This window comes from Felis catus, chromosome B2 (assembly GCF_018350175.1).
Source record: "Felis catus isolate Fca126 chromosome B2, F.catus_Fca126_mat1.0, whole genome shotgun sequence".
In the NCBI taxonomy this organism is placed as follows: Eukaryota; Metazoa; Chordata; class Mammalia; order Carnivora; family Felidae; genus Felis; species Felis catus.
The window spans coordinates 56,066,745-56,087,290 of record NC_058372.1 but is presented as its reverse complement, the minus strand read 5'-3'; the positions used below and the strand labels follow the sequence as shown (position 1 = coordinate 56,087,290).

The following is a 20,546-nucleotide window of genomic DNA, read 5'->3' as shown; positions in this document are numbered from 1 at the left end:
AATAAGTGTGGTCATTATTGTCACCATACAATGTATTTACAATATTATTGACAATATTCGCTATGCTGTACTTTTCATCTGTGTGACTTATTTTATAACTGAAAGTTTATACTTCTAGTCCCCTTTATTTCACCCTTCCCCACCCCACAAAGCTTAAATATTTGTTCATAAAAGGGAGTTTAATAATGTTGGAGAATTCAGTCACTTTGGAAGACAGTTTAACAATTTCTTACAAAACTAAAGAAACTCTTATCATATACTTCAGCAATCATACTTTTTGGTATTTACCTAAGGATTTCAAAATTTATATCCACACAGAAGCCTACACATAGATGTTTATAGCAGCTTTATTCATCATTGCCAAAAGTTGGCAATGTTCTTCAGTAAATGAATGGATAAATAAACTGTGATAAATCTAGACAATATATCTCAGTTTTAAAAAGAAATGAACTATCAAGCCATGAAAAAAACATGGAGGCAACTTAAACATATTACTAAGTGAGAGAAGCCATTCCAAAATCGGATTAATTCCAAATAGATGACATTCTGAAAAAGGCAAAACTATGGAGACAAAAAAAAAAAATCAATGGTTGCCAAGGATTTTGGAGGAGAGGGAGGGATGAATAAATGGAGCACATAGGACTTTTAGGGTAAGAAATACTCTCTATGATACTATAATAATGCATACATGTCATTATATATTTGTCCAAACCCATAGAATGTACAAGATCCTGAATAGTCAAAGCAATCTTGAAAAAGAAGAACATAGCTAGAGACATCACATTTCCTGATTTCAACTATATTAAAAAGCTATGGTAATGAAAATAATATAATATTGGCATAAAAACAGACACACACTTCAGTGTAACAGAATAAATATTTCAAAAATAAACCCATGAATTTATGGCCAATTAATTTACAGCAGAGGAACCAAGAATTTATAATGGGGTAAGAATAGTTTTTTCAATAAATGGTGATGGGAAAACTGGATAATCACATTAAAAAGAATGAAACTGGACCCCTATCTCACACCATACACAAAATCAACTCAAATAGGATTAAAGGTGTGAGTATAAGACTGAAACAAATCAAAACTATAGTAAGATATAATCTCACACCTGTTAGAGTGGCTATTATCAAAAAGATAAGAGATAACAAATGTGGGGGAGACTATAGAGAAATGGGAACCCTTGTGCACTGTTGGTTTGCCCACCATGAAAAACATTATGGAAGTTCTGCAAACATTAAAAACAGAACTACTATCTGGTTCAGTAGTCCCACTCTGGGTATCTATCCAAAGGAAATGAAATTAGGGCATTGAAAAGATATCTGCACCACCACCACCCCCCACCCCATGTTCCTTAGCGACATTATTCACAATAGCCAAGATAAGGAAACAACTTAAGTGTCTGCATAAGGGTGAATGGATAAAGAATATGTGGTATGTATACAATGAAATAATATTCACTATGAGAAAGAAGGAAATCCTATCCTTTGTGACAACATGGATGTACCTTAAGAGCATTATGCTAAGTAAAATTAGCCAGAGAGAGAAAGACAAATACTGTATGTTATCATTTACATGTGGAATAAAAAAAAAAAAACTGAAGTCAAATTGATAGAAACAGATCTACATATCTATCATTTGTCAGGAGCTAGTGGGAGGGAGAAATAAGGAGAGGTTGATAAAAGGGCACAGACTATCAACTATAAGATGAATAAGTTCTGAGGAACTAATGTAAAACATGGTGATTATAGTTGATAACACTGTTATGTAATTGAAATTTGCTAGAAGAGTGAACTGAAATATTCTTACACTCAGGAAAAAGATTAAATGAAGTAAAAATGAAAACAAATGATATTGAAGGTTTTTTTTATTTCTTTTGAAAGCCCATGCTTCTTAGGGAGGTTCAATGGTTAAGTCGAGGAAATATTGGTAACACATAGTATTGTGAATATTTTAATTTTAACAACATTTCCAGCTCACACATAGTCATTGTGCATATCTTTTTTTGTTTGGTTGTTTCAGATTTTTATTTAAATTTCAGTTAGTTAACACATAGGGTAATATTGGTTTCAGGTATAGAATTTAGTGATTCATCACTTACATATAACTCCCAGTGCTCATCACAACAAGTTTGCTCCTTAATACTCATATCCATCTAGCCTATCCCCCCATCCACCTCCCTCCATTAACCCTCAGTTTGTTTCTCTGTAGTTAAGAGTTTCTTATGGTTTTCTTTCTTCTCGTTTCTCTCCCCCCCACTTCTCCTATGTTCATCTGTTTTGTTTCTTAAATTCCACATATGAGTGAAATCACATGGTTTCTGCCTTTTCTTGACTGATTTTGCTTGGCATAATACACTCTACTTTCATTCACATTGTTGCAGACTGCAAGATTTCATTCCTTTTTATAGCTGAATAATATTCCATTGTATATCTTTATCCATTCATCAGTTGATGGACATTTGGACTATCTCCACAATTTGGCTATAGTTGATAATGTTGCTGTAAACATTGAGGTGCATGTGCCCCTTTGAATCAGTATTTTTGCACCCTTTGGGTAAATACCTAATAGTGCAATTGCTGGATCATAAGGTAGTCCTATTTATAACTTTCTGAGAAACCTCCATACTGTTTTCTAGAGTGGCTGCACCAGGTTGTATTCCCACCAACAATATAAGAGAGTTCCCTTTCTCTGCATCCTCACCAATATCTCTTGTTTCCTGTGTTGTTCATTTTAGCCATTCTGATGGGTGTGAGGTGGTATCTCATCATGGTTTTGATTTTCCCTGATGATGAGTGATATTGAGCATCTTTTCTTGTGTCTGTTAGTCATCTGGATGGGTTTTTTTTGTATGAACAGATGAAAAATATCTGTTCATACCTTATACATATCTTTTGACTCCATTTCAGTAGCTTAAGTTTTGAATCTTTAATTGTATCAAGATAAGTGACTCCTCCTTACAAGGTCTCTACTCTAAACTCCACCAAATGAAATCCCTTGGTCTTGAGTTTAACAGGACTTTATCATATACCTCCTCACCATATTGTGAAAAATGTTGCAGCCCTGTTTCATGACTCACTCATTCATCCATGTGGAAGAAGGCTAAAATTGACAAAAGGAGGGGTTAGGAGCAGGAAAACTCAAGTAAATCAAGGGTGTGCATAGTCTCTAGTTGTTCAGCCAGGGAAATCCATATATAAAATTAAAGAAATCATGGTTCTAAAGCTCAGGTGAGGTTTATCAGGTTCTTTCTCTGAATGGGAACCATGAAAATAGCAGCCTAGGGACTCTAGAAAGAATAATAGAAAGTGGGAGAATTTGTTTAAATTTATGAAGAATGGAAAACTTTGAGATGCTGGAGAAGAAAAATCTTTCGTAGAAGATGTATTCTTCTAAGGAAGGAGGGAAAATATGCCAGAGATCTACAAATAAGGATTGATTCATTGCATGCTTGTTGTTAAGATTAGGGTAATAATGAGTACTCTTGAACTATGATTAGGAAGTTTATGAGTCAGAGAAGAGGAGGGTGCAAAAGAAACCATAAAGACAAATGGCATGTGTAGGTAACAGACTAGACTTACACAAAGCCATTTTTAACCAGACCAAATTCTTTATGGATATTCTAGCTTATATCGATATCACTGTTTATAAGACTAAAAAAATCAGTGCTAAAATTAACCACAGTGGAAATAACTTTTTGTAATTACTGAACGTCTGTATGTAATACTGAATTACATGATCTGAGAAGCCACAAGATCATGACCTGAGCCAAAATCAAGAGTCGGACGCTTAACTGACTGAGCCACCCAGGTGCCCCCAGAACTGATTCTTCAGCAAGTTTCCATTGAATTAAGAAGGAAATTCCAGTAAAAAGGAAATATGTGAATAAGGTATGAAACAGGTTTGTGTACGAAGGAACTCTAATTGTTTTGTGGCCCACAGCACAATTCAAAGGGGTATAAGTTGAGGGAAACACTTCAGAGAGTAGTAGATGAACACCAACTCATGTATCCAACTCTAAAAACTTGGGACTTTATTTTACAGGGGATGCGGATTCAGGGACAGCCTCTATCTTGTAAGAAGTTGCAGATTGCTTGAGATTAGTGCTCAAGATTGAGTTTCCAAGTAGACATTTATTATGTGACACTGGAAGCCAAAGAGGTGAAGAAGGTCACGCAGGCAGGAGCAGAAGGCCACGTTCAGATGCCTGGGGACACCAGTATTTAGAATCTCCAACTCTTTACAAGCTGTGAGGTAAGACGAGAACAGAAAAGTGGCCATCAAATTTAGCAGTATTTGGAAATATTCGTAACCTTTGCCAAAGCAGTTTAAACACACACTGAGACGGGCACATACAGGAGGAAAAAATGATGAATCAGTGTGATATTGTTTTATCCACCCACATCTTATCAAGGCTCAAAAAGACAGCTATTTACAAAGAATATGTGATTTGTTTGTATTTTAATTGATAAATGCAAAACTGCCAAAACCAAAGCATACCAATAACAAAGGGAACAGTGTTTATGAATGTCCACAGGATGGAGACTACCACTGTCTGATGTTGTCAAATAGCATCATAGGATTTGCCCACCTGAACACAAGCATATAAAATGCATCACAGTGCAAGGTGCTAACATTCTCTTTTGTGGCTTAATGCTTCTTAAAAATTAGATACAACTTTGAGCAAATGTAATTTATTGGATAGTGTGCAATATAAAAATTATGGAATCAATAATTTGAAAGCATTAGAGGTTTGGCAATGTTGTATTGAAAAACAGAAGGCAAAATTTAAGGGCTTAGGATAAATTTGTAGCATGTTTTAGAAAACTTCAAAAAATAGGATTGGAGGGGCACCTGGGTGGCTCAGTCAGTTGAGTGTCCGACTTCGGCTCGGGTCATGATCTCACCATTTGTGAGTTTGAGCCCCGCACTGGGGTCTGTGCTGACAGCTCAGAGCCTGGAGCCTGCTTTGGATTCTGTGTCTCCCTCTCTCTCTGCCCCTCCCTACCTTACACTCTATCTCTCTAAAAAATAGATAAACATAAAAAAATTAAAAAATATGATTGGAGTTTGTCCTCAAGTAATTTGATAATGCTGATGAAGCTGACCTTGTTTAAATGGCCTTATCGCTCATTTGTAGTGGACACTGGTGTTTTAAGAGAATAAAGAGAGAGAACAGATTGTATATTATTAGAGCATGGAAATAGCCTCACAAAATAAGAAATTTGCTAATTAGAAAACAAAATTTTTCTGGAGTTTTGAAAGTTGATGTACCTTCAGCAATTGCTTGCACAAAGCAAGTCATTACACACACATAAATATATTTTTTTCCTCCGATTGATTCTGTCAGCATTCTATTTTTAGTGAAAGATCATCTCACAACTGTAAGATTAAGTTAATCCAGATGCTTAAGACTTTGGAGTGTGCCTTTCATTTTACCTTTGCCATTTGATGCTCTACCCTTGGAAAATTTACTTGCCCTCTCTAAGCTTTTATAGCTCCATGTCTGTGAAATAATTAGTAATGAGATAATGGTAGCACCTACAGCCAGCAGCAAATTCTAATTCTGACTTCAACAGCAGGACGCCAGGCGTGAACTGGACCATTAGTGGATATGGTGTTCTGCACAGTATAGACATATCATCCTTGACTCTCTTCTCCATGGCCTCATGTTGTGGATACCCGTAATGTAAAAATTAATTGTGATTTATATTCAAACTCATTCTTTGTTGGAGTAAAGCGGACTTTTGAAATAAACGACAATCAAAACAATACTTTTGGAATTGAAAATTTACATCAATTTGGATACTTTTAAAAGAAGGGAGAAACTGTGGTAGTTTAGAATCATTTTATCATACAGAATCAGAATCAACTGAACCATTCCTAAATTAAATGATTGGAAATGGGTGGACAACTGAGAAGTAGTTTCAATGGGCAGATATTAATTTCTTCTACTAAATACTTATGCCAGTAAAGTGATTCATGGGTCTGGAAATTATTAAATATTGAATGTGATGTTTCTTCAATATTAAGAATCTTCAAATTTTCACATGATTTAAAAAATTAACATAATTTTATTTATTTTAAATTAAATTTTATTTATCTTATTTATTTTAAATTAAAAAAAATAACATGCATAGGGGCGCCTGGGTGGCGCAGTTGGTTGAGCATTGGACTTTGGCTCAGGCCATGACCTTGCAGTTTCTGAGTTCAGCCCTGAGCTGTCAGCACAGAGCCTGGAGCCTGCTTCAGATTCTGTGTCTCCCTTTCTCTCTGCCCCTCCCCCACTCACACTCTATCTCTTTAAAAAATAAATAAACATTTAAAAAAAATTTAAAAAAATAACATGTATATTGCAACATGAATTTACCATGGCTTTTGCTTGTTTGTTTGATTAGGATTAATAAGATTGAAGTTGGGAATGTGTACTCTGGAACCAACGTGTCTAGATTCCCCTTTAATTCTCCTGATTCTTTGTCTGTAAAATGGGCATAATAAGACTGTTAATGAGTTAATATAGATAAAATGATTAGAATAATGCCTAGTAAATGACAATGCATATTAAATGTAAGCTGTCATTGTTGATAATACCAAGATTATAACTTCTGTCACTTAGATCATAATATAATTAGTTGATGAAAAAAATACTTATACAGAATTGTAAGATTTTAAAATATTTTACATTTTATTTTATTTAATACTTTTTATGATTGATATTATTTCCATCCCATTTCTCAAATAAGGAAAAAATAGGCTCAGGAAGGATTAGTGACCTGCTTAACATCTTAAAACTATTATATTGTAGAAGTAGGTCACTAAAACATGCTGTTTCTCCTTTTTGTAAACTCACAATTGGAGAGAAAAGCCCTCCTAGCTCCTTTATAGAAAGTAAATGTTTCTTGCAAGTGACATTTTATTTGGTCACTCAAGCATTTTATGGACTCTCATTAATTCCACAGAGTGGGAAACAGTAATTTTTTAAAAATGTTTACTTTAAAAATAAACTCCAGTCTCTGAACTGTCAGCACAGAGCCTGACATGGGGCTCGAACTCACAAATTGTGAGATCATGACCTGAGTTGAAGTCAGATGCTTACCCAACTGAGCCACCCAGATGCCCCGGAATCATTAATTTTTATTTTTTGTTGCATTTGGTTTTTCCAGTATATTGACATATAACTGATATATATCCTTAAGTTTAAGTTGTACAATTTTTTCATTTGATACACTTATGTATTGTGAAATGATTACTACAGTAGCATTGGGTAAGACTTCCATCATGTCATGTAATTACTGTTTTTATTTATTTTTTTGATGGTGGGAAAACTTAAGATCTAAGTCTAAGCAACTTTCAAATATGTAATACAGTATTGTTAACTAACCCTGGAACTTATTGTGCCTTTGAGTGGTGTCTCCTCATTTCTTCACTTCCCAGCCCCTGGCAACCACCGTCTACTTTTTTTTTATATGTTCAGGTTTTTTAGATTGCATACATATCATAGAGTAATTGTCTTTCTCTGTCTCACTTATCTCACTTAGCATAATGCCCTCAAGGCCCACCCACACTGTCACAAATGGCAGGATTTTCTTCTTTCCCATGGCTAAATAATATTAAATTGTATGTATGTGTATATATCCATACATATGTCATACATATGCATGTATATGTGTATGTATATCTACATATCCCTATATAGATATGTATCTGTCTCATGTCCACTATATCCAACACAAGTTGTTTCTATATCTTTGCTATTGTAGATAATGCTGCAATGAATATGTGAGTGCAGATAACTCTTCAATATCCTGGTTTCATTTCCTTTGGATATATATACCCAGAGTGAGATTTCTGAATAATATGGTAGTTCTACTTTTATTTTTTTGAGGAAACTTTATACTGTTTTCCATAGTGGCTGAACAAATTTTCACCCAATCAGCAGTGCCCAAAAGTTCCCTTTTCTCCACATGTTCACCAACATTTGTTATCTCTTGTCTGTTTTATAATAGCTATTATAAGAGGTGTGAGATGAAATTTCACTGTGGTTTTGATTTGCATTTCTTTGATTGCTAGTGATATTGAGCATCTTTTCAAGTACCTATTTGCCATTTGCATGTCTTCTGGGGAAAATAATTTCTATTAGATCCTCTGACTATTTTACTAATTGGGGTTTTTATTTATTTCCTATTAAGTTGTATGAGTTCCGTATATATTTTGGATATTAACCTCTTATCAGGTATATGATTTGCAAATATTTTTTCCCAATCCAAGTGTTTCCTTTTCATTTTGCTCATTATTTCTTTGGCTGTGCAGATGCTTTTTATATTTTTATTTTATATATTTTTTAATGTTCACTAAGATTTCTTTAAAAATCAAAAGAAATTCATGATCATGTTCTCATTATGGTCTATTAATTTTTTGAAAAATTTTTAACGTTTATTTATTATTGAGAGACAGAGATAAAGAGAACATGAGCAGGGGAGGGGCAGAGAGAGGGGGAGACACAGAATCCGAAGCAGGCTCCAGTCTCTGAGCTGTCAGCACTGAGCCCAACGTGGGGCTCAAACTCACAAACTGTGAGATAATGACCTGAGCCGAAGTTGGTCGCTCAACCAACTGAGACAACCAAGAGCCTAACGGTCTATTATTTTTTAACATAGAAGTACCATTTGCTTTTGACCTTGATATTTTTTTTTGTAATTTGAGTCATTTTATACATTTTTTTTAATTTAAAATTTTTTTTAAATTTACATCCAAATTACTTAGAACATAGTGCAACAATGATTTCAGTAGATTCCTTAGTGCCCCTTACCCATTTAGCCCATCCCCCCTCCCACACCCCCTCCAGTAACCCTCAGTTTGTTCTCCATATTTATGAGTCTCTTCTCGTTTGTCCCCCTCCCTGTTTTTATATTATTTTTGTTTATCTTCCCTTATATTCATCTGTTTTGTCTCTTAAAGTCCTCAGATAAGTGAGGTCATATGATTTTTGCCTTTCTCTGACTAATTTCACTTAGCATAATACCCTCCAGTTCCATCCATGTAGTTGCACGTGTCAAGATTTCATTCTTTTGGATTGCCGAGTAATATCCATTGTATATATATACCACATCTTCTTTATCCATTCAACCATCGATGGACATTTGGGCTCTTTCCATACTTTGGCTATTGTTGATAGTGCTGCCATAAACATGGGGGTGCATGTTTCCCTTCGAAACAGCACACCTGTATCCCTTGGATAAATGCCTAGTAGTGCAATTGCTGGGGCATAGGGTAGTTGTATTTTTGGTTTTTGAGGAACCTCCATACTGTTTTCCAGAGTGGCTGCACCAGCTTGCATTCCCACCAACAATGCAAAAGAGATCCTCTTTCTCTGCATCCTCACCAACATCTGTTGTTGCCTGAGTTGTTAATGTTAGCCATTCTGACAGGTGTCAGGTGGTATCTCATTGTGGTTTTGATTTGTATTACCCTGATGACGAGTGATGTTGAGCATTTTTTCATGTGTCGGTTGACCATCTGGATGTCTTCTTTGGAGAAGTGTCTATTCATGTTTTTTGCCCATTTCTTCACAGGATTATTTGTTTTTGGGTGTTGAGTTTGGTAAGTTCTTTATAGACTTTGGATACTAACCCTTTGATATATCATTTGCAAGTATCTTCTACGATTCTGTCGGTTGCCTTTTAGTTTTGCTGATTGTTTCCTTCACTGTGCAGAAGATTTTATTTTGATGAGGTCCCAGTAGTTCATTTTTGCTTTTGTTTCCCTTGCTTCCAGAGACATGTTGAGTAAGAAGTTGCTACGGCCAAGATCAAAGAGGTTTTGCCTGTTTTCTCCTCAAGGATTTTGATAGCTTCCTGTCTTACATTGAGGTCTTTCATCCATTTTGAGTTTATTGTTGTGTATGGTATAAGAAAGTGGTCCAGGTTCATTCTTCTGCATGTCGCTGTCCAGTTTTCCCAGGACCACTTGCTGAAGAGACTGTCTTTATTCCATTGGATATTCTTTCCTGCTTTGTCAAAGATTAGTTGGCCATACATTTGTGGGTCCACTTCTGGGTTCTCTGTTCTGTTCCATTGATCTGAGTGTCTCTTGTTGTGCCAGTACCATACTGTCTTGATGGTTACAGTTTTGTAGTATAGCTTGGAGTCTGGGGTTGTGATGCCTCCTGCTTGGTTTTCTTTTTCAAGATTGCTTTGGCTATTTGGGATCTTTTGTGGTTCCATACAAATTTTAGGATTATTTGTTTTAGCTCTGTGAAGAATGCTGGTGTTACTTTGATAGGGATTGCATTGAATATGTAGATTGCTTTGGGTAGTATCGACATTTTAACAATATTTGTGCTTCCTATCCAGGAGCATAGAATCTTTTTCCATTTTTTGTGTCTTCTTCAATTTCTTTCGTAAGCTTTCTATAGTTTTCAGTGTATAGGTTTTTCACCTCTTTGGTTAGATTTATTCCTAGGTATTTTATGTTTTTTTGTGCAACTGTAAATGTGATCGAGTCCTTGATTTTTCTTTCTGTTGCTTCATTGTTGCTATATAGGAATGCAACCAAAAAAAAAAAAAAAGGAAATTGTTTGAGAATTTGAAAAAATGAATACACTGAAGTAGACTAAAATAAGATGGTGGGAGTGAAATAGAATTTGAAAAAATATACTCTAAAATATAGAATACAGTAGAAAAAAATTTAAAGAAGAATATTTTGAATAAAAATTAAAAGTAAAAATGAATTTTTTCTTTCTGTATTCAAGAAAAAGAAAAGAAACAAAAAAGAGCAAAAAGAGAAAAAAAGGGAAATTGTCTGAAAATTTGAAAAAGTGAATACACTGTAGTAGACTAAAATAAAATGATGGAAGTAAAATAGAATTTGGAAAAATTTACATAAAAGCAAAATTTATATTTAAAAAACTAAAGAAAAGTATTTTTAATACAAATTGAAAGGAAAAATGAAGTTTTTCTCTTTCTGTATTCAAGAGAAAGAAAAGAAATGAAAAAGATAAAAAAGAAACAAAACGGAAATCGTTTGAAAATTTGAAAAGGTGAATACACTGAAGTAGACTAAAATAAAATGATGGAAGTAAAATAGAATTTGAAAAAAATTACCAGAAAATAAAAAATATAGTAAAAAAAATAAAACTTATTTTTAGTAAAAATTGAAAATAAAAATGAATTTTTCCTCTTTCTGTATTTAGAAAAAGAAAAGAAGTGTAAAAGAGAGAAAAAAAAGAAAGAAAATTGAATTGATAGACCTTCTAACAGATTGAAGTAGGATTGAAACTACTTTGTTTTCCCCTAGAAGTCAGACTATGTAGCGCTTTATAGTCCATAAACTAAGTAGGCAGTGATACTTGTGTTCTTGAAGAGCAAGGTTGGACCAGTTGGGCGGGGTTCAGTGTAATGGCTCCGTTCTCCACTAGATGGTGCTGCTAGCCTACTGGGGTGTAGTGTTGTGGTACTTGTAGGTGAGTATGCACATGCACAGTTGCAGTGAAAATGGCGCCACCCAGCTACCCAATCTCTAGTATCAGAACTCTGTTATCCCAGATCAGCAGCCACACACCTGTCCTGTCTTCAGCTTTTGTCCACTCCTCGCTTCTTCATTGTCTGTGACCAAGCCCCAGGCAGTACCTCTCTCCTGAGTTTTGTCTCAGATGTGGCTGTTTTCCCTGGCCCCTTACTTCTGAAGGATTGTGGCTTTGACCTGTTCCGCTCCTCTGCAGGAGGGTCTCACCGAGCAATGGCCGAATGCTGGCTGTACCCAGGCGCCTGCTGAACCCTGCTGCTGCCGGTGCCCTGAGACTGCGGCCAGGTGCCAGCCCGCCCCAGAAAAAGGTCATGAGATAGTGTAGCAGCAGCTTTTCAGGGATTATGGAAAATCACAAGACACATCTGGCACCAGGCTTCACCCTTCATGACCTTGTTCCAGCACCAGCAAATGTGGCCCCCTTCCGGTGTCTGTTGGGACCAGGTGGCTTCAACATTCTCTACCAATTGTCCTTCCAGCAGTGGAACCACTTTTCCCCATGTGGCCTGAGAACCTCCCAGACCCCACTCTGTTCCTGTGGATTCACCCTTCCCACCAGAGCACTGCCAGGTATGGAGCTACTGAGTTGCAGACTTTGTGCTCCCCTTGTTTACAGTCTTAATGGAATTTAAACCCTCTCCTTTCTCCTTTCTCCCTTTTTAGTTTAGTCCCTGCAGCTGTTTCCAATTTTCCAGTTTTTCTCCAGCTGCTTTTGCGAAGGGGTGCTTTTCCCATATTCCCACCCCCATCTCTGCCCTCTCTCTGCCCGCAAAAGCCCCCCCCTTCCCGCGGCTTCTCGCTCCCCAAGTTCACTTGTCCGTGCTGTGTACCTGCTGAATTCTGTAGTTCAGGTTGTGGAAATTGTTGTGTTAATCCTCCAATCAGTTTCCTATGTGTGTAGGATGGTTTAGTGTTGGTCTGGCTGTATTTTATGGATGCGAGACACACAAAAAACACTGAATATGTTGATTACTTATAACTGTTTTTTGGTGGAGTGTTTGGTTTTTTTGATACATATGATCATATTAGGTGCAAATGAAAACAATTTTAATTCTTCCTTTCCAATTTGGATGCATCTTATTTCATTTTCTTGTCTAATCACTCTCCCTAGGAGTTTGGTACTATGTTGAATAGCAGTAGTAAGAAAAGTTTGCCTTGTTCCTGATCTTACAGGAAAAGCTTTCAGCCTTTCATTGTTGAATATGATGTTGACTGTGGGCTTTTCTTATGTGGCCTTTATTATATTGAGACATATTCCTTCTTTGCCCATTTTGTTGAGAGATTTTATCATGAATGGATGTTGGATTTTTTTCAAATGATTTTTCTTCATCTATTGAGATAATTATATGATTTATATCCATTATTCTGTTTTTATGGTGTATCACTTTGATTGATCTGTGTATGTTGAACCCAGGAAGGAATAAATCCTGTTTGATCATGGTGTATGATCTTTAAAATGTAGTGGTGAACTCAGTTTGCTAATATTTTTGAGAGTTTTTGTATCTATATTCATCAGTGGTATTGGACTGTAATTTTCTTTTTCCTGTAATGTATTTATTGTCTTTGGTATCGGGGTAATGCTGGCTTCTTGAAATTATTTTGGTTGTATACCCTTCTTTTCAAATTTTGGAAGAGTTGGAGAAGGATTGGCCTTAATTCTTTTTAAAATGTGTGATAAAATTTTCCAGGTAAGCCATCTAGTGCTGGACTTTGTTTTATTACGAGGTTTTTGATTACTGAATCAATCTCTTTACTAGTAACTGGTGTGTTCAGATTTTCTATTTTTTCATGATTCAATCTTGGTAGCACGTTTCTAGGAATTTATCCATTTCTTCTAGGTTACCAGTTGTGTTGGCATATCATTGTTCATAGTAGCTTCTTATGATCCTTCATATTCATGTGGTATCAGTTGTAATATCTCCTGTTTCATATCTATTTTTATTTATTTCAGTCTACTCTCTTCACTTTCTTAGACTAGCTAAAAATTTGTTAATTTGGTTTATCTTTTCAAAAAAAAGCCCTTAGTTTCATTGATCATTTCTATTATTTTTTGTCTCCTCTGTTCTTTGCTGTTTCCTTTATTTTTGCTAAATTTGGGCATTTTTGTTCTTTTTCTAGCTTCTTACAGTATAAAATTAGGGTGTTCCTTCTTCTTCTTCTTCTTCTTCTTCTTCTTCTTCTTCTTTTTCTTCTTTTGAAGTAGGTATTTGCTGCTTTAAACTTTCCTCTTAGAACTGTTTTTGCTACATCCTGCAGGTTTGGTATGTTGTGGGTTTTTTATCATTTATTTCAAGATATTTTTTATTTTCCTTTTTATTTTTTCTTTTACTCATTGGGTTTTCAGGAGTTTGGTGTGTGTTGTTACTTTTCACAGATTTGTGAATTTGGTAGCTTTCCTTGTGTCACTGATTTCTAGTTCATACCATTATGATCACAAAAGATACTTGGTATGATTTCAGTCTTCTTAAATTTGCTAAGACTCATTTTATGACCTGTCACATGATTTATCCTGGAGAATATTCCATGTGGCTTTGAGAAGAATGTCTATTTTGCTACTATTGAATGGAATGTTCTATATATGTCTGTTAGGTCCATTTGGTAAAATACGTTTCAAGTCCATTGTTTCCTTACTGGTTTTCTCTCTGGATAATCTATCCTTTATTCAGAGTAAGATATTGAAGTCCTCTACTATTATTGTATTGTGTCTCCTTTCAAATATGTTAGTATTTGATTAATAAATTTAAGTACTTCCATGTTGGGTGTGTTATACTCATGTCCGTTATAGCTTCTTGATGACTAACCCCATTTTCACTGTATAATGACCTTTGTCTTTTGTTACTATTTTTGGCCTAAAGTCTATTTTGTATGATGTAAGTGTAGCTACCATTACCCTCTTTTTGTTTCCATTTGCATGCAATATCTTTTTCCATTCCTACACTTTGGTCATATGTCTTCATTAAAGTTGAAGTGAGTATCAGAATGGAGGCCTTTTGGTCAGCTGTGAAGATGGAGGATTAGGAGACCCCAAGGTCACCTTCTCCCAAGGATACAACTAGATAAGACCCAGAGCACTATAAATAACTCAGAAGATGACCAGAAGACTGGCAGAGCAAACTCCACAACTAAAAGCAGGGAAGAAACCAAATAGAAGAAGTTAAGAAGAGTGAAGATGTGGCCTCGGAGCAAAACGGACTGTGGCTATCCAATGTGGGGAAGGAGCCCATTGTACAAAGGGCAGAAAATAGACTTTCATGCTGAGGAACCCACAAACAGAGAGAATTAATCTCCGTAATATTTACTTTGAAATTGAGAGGGGTTGAAATTCGTGAGTTCTTAAAACCAGTGGGAGCCTGGAATCTTAAAAAATCTGTGGGCTTAGTTTGGGAGAGCATGGAGGGCATTGAAAAACAAAAGTCCCTGGCTTTAAAGAGACAGAACAACAAACAGCTTGTGTGGATACAGCCTAGAACTAGCAGTTTGAAAAACAATGAGGGCAGATGGGAGCAAGGATGATTTGTTCATGTCAGAGCACAGCCTGGAGAGACAGACTCGCAGGAAGATACAAGGGACCAAAGAGCTGGCAGGTACCATTTCCATTTCCTTTCCCCACCAGGATAAATAACAGCCACCTGCTGCAGTCAGCACAATACCAGCACTCCTTACCTAACTTGCTTGCACTGAGCCTTTCCTCCCATGCTTTGGCATATCTGCCCTTCCCAGTCAGGTTGGCCCCAGTCCAGGCACTTCAGACCCCTCCACCAGAAGATCAGCACAAATCCTGCCAACAATGCATCTCCTGACCCATGTATTTTGTGGGACTTCAGTTCTGGCAACAGTGGGGGCAGGTCTTGTTTCACAAGCAGACCACTGAACACCTCACTGCCTATGATAGGCAAAGAGAGCCTCTGCAGATAATTAGACTGAAGGAAAAAGAGGCCAAGACTCAATAGCAAAGCACATGCAAAACACCTAGGAGACATTCTCTGAAGTGCCAGGCCCTGGGGAATGGGGGACACTGCACAGCAGGGCACTACATGACCTCTTCTTCATACGGCTATTATCGTTAAGAGCAAAAGAAGTAGCTGACTTTTCTGACATAGAGAAACAAACACAGAAAGTCAGACAAAATAAGACAGAGAAATATCTCCCAAATGAAAGAACAAGGCCAATCTGCAGCAAGAGACCAAAGTGAAACAAATAGAAATAACGTGTGGTAGAGAATTTAAAGTAATAATTATAAAGATATCCACTGGTTTTGAGAAAAGAGTGGAGTATGTCAGTGAGACCCTTAACACAGATATAAAAAAGAACCAATGAGAGATTAAGAACATAAAAAATGAAATTAAAAATACACTTTATGGAATAAGTAACAGGCCAAATGAAGGAGAGGGATGAATTAATGACCTGGAAGACAGAGTCATGGAAAGTAATCAAGTTGAGCAAAGAAGAGGAGAGAAAATTATGCAAATTGAGAATAGTCCTGGGGAACTCAGTGATTCCATCAAGTGTACTAACATCTGCATTATAGGAATTCAGAAATTTAGACAGAAATTTACTTGAAGAAATAATGGTTGAAAACTTTCTCAGTCTGGAGAAGTAAACAGATATCCGTATCCAGGAGGCACAGAGATCCCCAACAAAAATTCAACCCAAAGAGGTCCATACCAAGACACATAGTAATGAACACGGCAAAAAGTAACAAAAAAGAAAAAAGTTAAAGACATCAACAGAAAAGACATATACATACAAGGGAAACCCCATAAGGCTACCAGCAGATTTTCAAGCAGAAACTTTTCAGGCCAGAAGGAGTAGCATGATATATTCAGAGTGCTGAAGGGGAAGAATCTGTAGCCCAAAATACTCTATCCAGCAAGGCTATCATTCAAAATAGTAGAGATAGTTTCCCAGACAAACAAAAACTAAGGGAGTTCCTTACAACTAAAGGCTGGTAAACCAGCCTTGCAAGAAATATTAAAGGGAACACTTTGAGTGGAAAGGAAGATGGTATTTGAGAGTGAGAATTAAAAAACACAAAAGCAATAAAAATATTTATGTAAAAATCAGTCAAAGGATTGACAAAATGAAATCATGTAAAATATGACACCATATGTCTAAAACATAGGAGGGAGAGGAGTGAAGAATGGGCTTAAACCTAAGCAACCATCAACTTAATATAGACTGTTATATGCAGAAGATGTTATATATACACCTAATGGTAACTATAAAACAAAAACCAGTAACAGATACTCAAAGAATAAAGAGAAAGGGATCCAAGTATATCGCTAAAGAAAGCCAATAAACGGTTAAAGAGAGCAAGAGAAAAAAAAGGATCAGGGAAAATCTATAGAAACAATCACAAAATAAGTAACAAAAGGGCAACAAATACGTATCTGTCAATAATTACTTTGAATGTAAATGGACTAAATTCTCCAATTAAAAGACTTAGGGTGACACAGTGGATAAAAAAATAAGAGCCCATCTATATGCTTCCTACAAGAGGCTCCTTTTTGACTAAAAGACACGTACAGATTAAAAATGAGAGGATGAAGAGATATTTATCATGCAAGTGGATGCCAAAAGAAAACTGGGGTAGCAATACTTATATTGGACAAAATAGACTAAAATAAAGACTGTTAACAAGAGACAAAGAAGGACAGTCTATAATAATAAAGAGAACAATCCAACAAGAAGGTATAACAATTGCAAATATTTATTCACCCAACATTGGAGCACATAAACACACAAAACAGTTAATAACAAACATTAAAGAAATAATTGATAGCAGTACAATAAAAGAAGGGAACATTAACTCCCCACTTACATGGATGGTCAGATCATCCAAACAGAACATCATCAAGGAAGTAGTGGCTTTGAATGACACAGTCAACCAGATGTATTTATTAGACATATTCAGAACATTCTGTCCTAAAACAGAATACACATTGTTTTCAAGTGTATACAGGACATTTTTCAGAACAGATCACATATTAGGCCACAACACAAGTCTTAACAAATCCAAAAAGATTGAAATAATATTATTGCATCTTTCCTGATGACAACGCTATGATACTAGAAATCAACTGGAGGAAAAAATCTGGAAAGAACACAAATACATGGAGGTTAAATAACACGCTATTAAACAATGAATGGGTCAACCAAGAAATCAAAGAAAAAACAAAAAATTACATGAAAACAAATGAAAATAGAAAAACAGCCATCCAGAATCTTAGGGATTCAGCAAAAGCTATTCTAAGATGGAAGTTCACAACAATACAGGCCTCCCTCAAGAAGTAAGAAAAATCTCAAATAAACAACCTAACCTTACACCTAAATCATGAGATTGAGCCTTGCTTGCATTGGCAGCTCCAGGGTCAGCACAGAACCTCCTTGGGATTATCTCTCTGCCTATCCCCACCCCTCTGCTCACACTCGCTTGCATTCTCTGTCTCTCTCTCCCTCTCTCAAAATAAATAAAATAAGCCTTAGAAAAAGAATATTATAAAAACCAGTTTATATGGCAATAAATTGGACAAGTTAGAAGAAATGATAAATTTCTAGAAACATATAACCTACCAAAACTAAAGCAGGAAAAAAATAGAAAATTTAAACAGACCAAACACCAGCAATGAAATTGAATTAGTAATAAAAAAAAAAACTCCCCCAAAACAAAAAGTTCAGAACCAGATGTCTTCATGGGCAAATTCTACCAAACATTCAAAAAAGAGTTAACACCCATTCTTCTCAAACTATTCCAAACAATACAAGAGGAAGGAAAACTTCCAAATTCATTCTTTGAGGCCAGAATCACTTCAATACCAAAACCAGATAATAGCACCACAAAAAGAGAAAGACATGTTAATATCTCTCATGAATATAAATGCAGAAATCCTCAACAAAATATTAGTAAACTGAATGAAATAATATATTTAAAAAATCATACTCTATGATCAAGTGGGATTTATTCCTTGATGCAAGGGTGATTCAGCATTCACGAAATAATCAGTGTGATATGTCACATCAATAAGAGGAAAGATGAAAACCATATGATCCTTTCAATAGATGCAGAAAAAGCATTTGACAAAGTACAACACACATTCATGCTGAAAAACCCTCTGCAAAGGAGGTCTAGAGGGAACATATCTCAACATAATAAGGACCTTATGTGAAAAACCCACAGCCAAATATCATTGGTAAAGATCTGAGAGTTTTCCCTTTAAGGTCAGGAACAAAAGACAGAGATGTTAACTCTGACCACTTTTATTCAGCCTAGTACTGGAAGTCCTAGCCACAGCAATTAGACAGCAGAAAGAAATAAAAGGCATCCAAATCAGTAAGAAAGAAGTACAACTCTCACTAGATGCAGATGAAATAATACTATATATAGAAAACCCTAAAGACTCCACCAAAAAACTACTAGAACTGATAAATGAATTCAGTGAAGTCACAGGATAAAAATTAATGTACAGATATCTATTGCATGCCTATACAGTAATAATGAAGTAGCAGAAAGTGAAATTCAGAAAACAATCCCATTTACAATTGCATTAAAAACAATAAAATATCTAGGAATAAATTTAACCAAAGACATGACAGAGTACAGTACTCTGTACTCTGAAACTATAAAACACTGATGAAAGAAATTCAGCACAACACAGAGATGGAAAGATATTCCCTGCTCATGGGTTGGAAGAATATTGTTAAGATGTCTATACTACCCAAAGCAATATACAGATTTAATGTAATCCAAATCAAACTACCAACAGAATTTTCCACATAACTAGAACAAGCAATCCTAACATTTATATGGAATCACAAAGAGACCTAGAATAGTGAAAGCGATCTTGAAAAAGAAAATTCGTACTAGAGGTATCACAATTCCAGATCAATTTATATTACAAAGGGTTAGTAATTAAAATGGTATGGTACTGGCATAAAAACAGGACACATAGCAATGGACTAGAATGGAAAACCCAGAAATAAACTGACAATTCTATGTTTACCTAACCTTCAACTAAGGAGGAATGAATATACAATCGGAAAAAGTCTCTTCAAGAAGTGGTGTTTGGAAGTACTGTACAGCCACATACAGAAGAATGAAACGAACACTTCCTTTCACCATACACAAACATGAACTCAAAATGGATTAAAGACCTAAATGTGAGACCTGAAACCATAATAATCCTTGGAGAGAGCATAGGCAGTAATCTCTGTGATAATAGCTTTAGCAACATGCTTCTAGATTTGTCTCTTCAGTCAATTGAAATAAAAAAAAAATAACCTATTGGAACTACATCAAAAGAAAATGTTTGTGCACAGTGAAGGAAATGATCAACAAAACTAAAAGGCTACCTACAGGATGGGAGAAGATATCTACAAATGACATATCTGATAAAGGGTTAGTATCTAAAATATATAAAGGACTTAAAAACAACACCTCCCAAAAAACCCAAATAATCCAATTAAAAAATGGATAGAAGACATGAACAGACATTTCTTCAAAGAAGACATACAGGTGAAGATGCTCAGTATCACTCATCATCAGGGAACTGCCATCAAAACTACAGTGAGATATCACCTGCCACCTATCAGAATGGCTAAATTCAAAAACACAAGAAACAAGTGTTGGCAAGGATGTGGAGAAAGGGGAATCCTCTTGCACTGGTGGTAGAAATGCAGATTGGTGCAGCCATTGTGGAAAACAGCATGGAGTTTCCTCAAAACAGTTAAAAAATAGAACTACCCTATGATCCAGGAATTACGTTACTGGGCATTTACCTAAAAATACAAAAATGATAATTCAAAGGGATACCTACACCCCTATGTTTATTGCAGCATTATTTATAATAGCCAAACTATGGAAGCAGCCCAAGTGTTTATCAGCAGATGAATGGATGCAGAAAGAATGGTATATATATGTATATATATATACATGTATACATACATACATACATACATGTATACATATATATACATATATACATACACACACACCCACACACACACACACACCTATATA

At 35.7% G+C, this 20,546-nt stretch overlaps 1 protein-coding gene across 16 annotated transcripts in view; it reads left to right on the top strand.

The window, feature by feature from the left end:
- The window catches only part of KHDRBS2 (KH RNA binding domain containing, signal transduction associated 2), a 610,124-nt gene that overhangs the window by 154,384 nt on the left and 435,194 nt on the right, over nucleotides 1–20,546 (top strand). The gene's annotated exons all lie outside the window — the stretch shown is intronic.